A 3187-nucleotide genomic window follows, 5' to 3' on the forward strand; every position below is an offset into this window, starting at 1 on the left:
TTTATGAAAGTTGTCGTCTATAAGTTTTTTCAAATCATGATCGGTGTCAAAAATGGCCATACGCCAGAGGTACTATTATTTATAGATACTCACACAACAAATTTATTATTTAAATGTTCTCTTATAAATGTTATATTTGGTATGTATTGTACTAGACTAAAATTTGTCCTGCTATATTGATATGATCGTTATTGTGTCAGAGGCTATCAATAGCATTTTTGTAGATGAACCGCGTTTTGATGTTTAATCCAGTATACATAAATAAAGCTTGTTTTGCATGTGTTTTAACATATCTGTGAAATTTGCCATACTCCAACATCTACATTCATCGCTGAATTCGATTGTATTGCGCGAACACAGACCCGACTCACTATTCGGTTTGGTATTTAACTTCGTGTTGCCAGCCTATTCGGAATTTTTCTTTGAGAACCGCTATGTGTTACTACGAAAACATGAAGAGAAAAATAAATATCGTCGAACACAGACCTGACTCTTTATTCAACACTGAATACAGCCCTGAATTTAAAGCCCACGGTAAATATCACAATACCGTCACAACCACTCGCTTTAGAAATGAGCCGTGTTCTGCGAAAAAGGGTGTAATGCATGTGCGTAAAGTGTCGTCCCAGATTAGCCTGTGCAGTCCGCACAGGAAAATCAGGGACGACACTTTCCGCCTAAACTGAATTTTTGCTAATAAGAGACTTTCTTGAATTGAACAATATCATTAAAGCGGAAAGTGTTGCCCATGATTAACCGCTGCGGACTGCACAGGCTAATATGGTACGACACTATTCGCACATGCATTAAACCCATTGTTCACAGAGCACGGCCCAATTTTAATAATTAAATGAAACAAACCAACAACAGAATGCAGAGCTGGCTATAAATTCAGCTCTGCTATCAGCTCTGAGATAGATAAGGACTTTTCGTTTCATGTGAAAATACATACGTTTATACGATCCCCAATACACGAAGACTAACCACTGAACGTATTTTATAATTCCATAAAATTATGAATAAAACTGTAAAAGAAATAGAAATCCTATGGAAATCAATATTACTTTTTGTAAACGCTTGTTAACTGCAATCGAAGGAAGATAATGGCCACTGCTGCTGCATATTTTGCATAATTTGTTGTATTGGACTTAACAATCTTTTGATATTACATATCTTTTTTTAGTTTTTAACATGCAGATACATTTCTGGAAAAAGGTCGCACATCAGTTACTCAAGTTAAAACTAACCACGGATATTTTTTAATAAATCTATCAAATAACTAGTCTGTGTTACTAGTATTTAAATTGGAACTGCTATGGTGTTCTTGTTTATTAAATGTGATTTGTGATTTATTATGGGTTAAGTATCAGGTTCGGTGAAACTTAAAACCTTTTTAATCAGACACCCTACCTCCCACGTAGAATTAACCGTTCCAATGCCAGGCCACAACAGTTAATATTTTTATGCTTTATGTTGAATGGTAAATGGAATGTCCTTCAATAATGCAAATGGCCACATGTCTTAAATATAAAACTAGCAAATGTTGATAATTGTATTATGTGTATTATGGTCTTGCTATTTTGACTGGAGATCTTGTTCGCCGTTGGATATATCAGAGGGACCTCGTTTCTGATCTCATTTATATAAAGGATCCTTTGTTTTGAAACATGTGCACGTTTGTGATATACCCTATTAAAACTGCACCGCCGTTGAAGGTTTAAAAGTGTGTTATTTTTAACCCTGCATATTGATCCGCAATCAATCAATCCATATTGCCATTTGCACATAAACATGTTATAGCAGCACTTCTATATTGGTATACGCCACATAAACATGTTATAGCAGCACTTCTATATTGGTATAAGCCACATAAACATGTTATAGCAGTACTTCTATATTGGTATACGCGTAAATATAAGTGACATGTTATAGCAGCACTTCTATATTGGTATACGCGTAAAAAGATAAGTGGAGATCAAAAGTGGTTTATGTACACGATGCAATTGTTATAAGAACTCATGTCTACAAAACGTGCACACGTAAATGATAGTTTGACAAGACGGCATGACAGGTTCATGTTCATTTTATTACTAACGATTTTATTTCTACTAATAATGGCCCGAGCCCTGATTAGTATCCCATGACACAGGTTATTATTTTCTTTATTGAGAATTTACAAATCCGTGACATTTTGTCACACGATAAAAAAAAAAAAAAAACACCTTATTAAAATACGTTCTTGTAGTTGAAAGTATATGTTAACCTTTTCAATTCGACGTACTATTTTTAAGCAACGATTTAAAAACATGTTCAATATTCAATTTTGTAGAAATCGTTCGTCTTTATGGCGGTAGATTTGGCTATATCAGTCTACGCCTTAGAAAGGGTAAGTCAGTCGCTAATACGCAAACACGAAAGAACGACGAATGTCATATTTGTCGCCCTGGTGTGTCTGCGTGTATGAGCCCTTATACCTTTACATTTATCAATTGCCCTGGGGTGGGTAATATGGACACGGATGGTCGAAATAGACCGTGTTGTCATAAGAGATGTTCAGTATTAATAAATGAAGAAGTTATGTTAAAACAAAATTTTGGGTGGGCGTGGTCGGCCACTATCTCCTCCTACACTATTAGTACTAGAATCTTGAAACGTTCACACATGGTAGCTATGAGCATATGTGCGACGGTTCACTATTTGGAATATTGATCTGATCCCTGCGTCAAAAGTTATTATCATGTGCGTCGAATGTTGTTAATAAAATTATTTTATACCCATTTTACCGATTTATTTACTCATAACGTTTGACCCAGGGGTCAGATAAATATTCCGTCGAACGTTCTCATTCAAAAGATTTGCCCCCTCCCCCCGTATATTGATTTCTATTTATACCACGAAAACCTCATGCCCAGAAAAAACCCATATTGGTATGCGTTATCTATTGAAATAATTCAGCACAGTTTTAATGGGTATAGACAGAGTACTGAAGAACAGTTAATTTCTAAAGTCACAGCTCTCTTTTGTCTGTTTTAATAATGCTATTCACTTCTTTATATACATATATACACACAATTTACAAAAACATTTTGAATGCATACTTTTTACTATGTGCCCTGTGGTTTAACTTTTTTTACTATCAATACCATTTATGACTCTTAACACTGATACTTTAAGTGTTTCGTTCCTT

The sequence above is a fragment of the Dreissena polymorpha genome, chromosome 8 (genome assembly GCF_020536995.1).
Source record: "Dreissena polymorpha isolate Duluth1 chromosome 8, UMN_Dpol_1.0, whole genome shotgun sequence".
In the NCBI taxonomy this organism is placed as follows: domain Eukaryota; kingdom Metazoa; phylum Mollusca; class Bivalvia; order Myida; family Dreissenidae; genus Dreissena; species Dreissena polymorpha.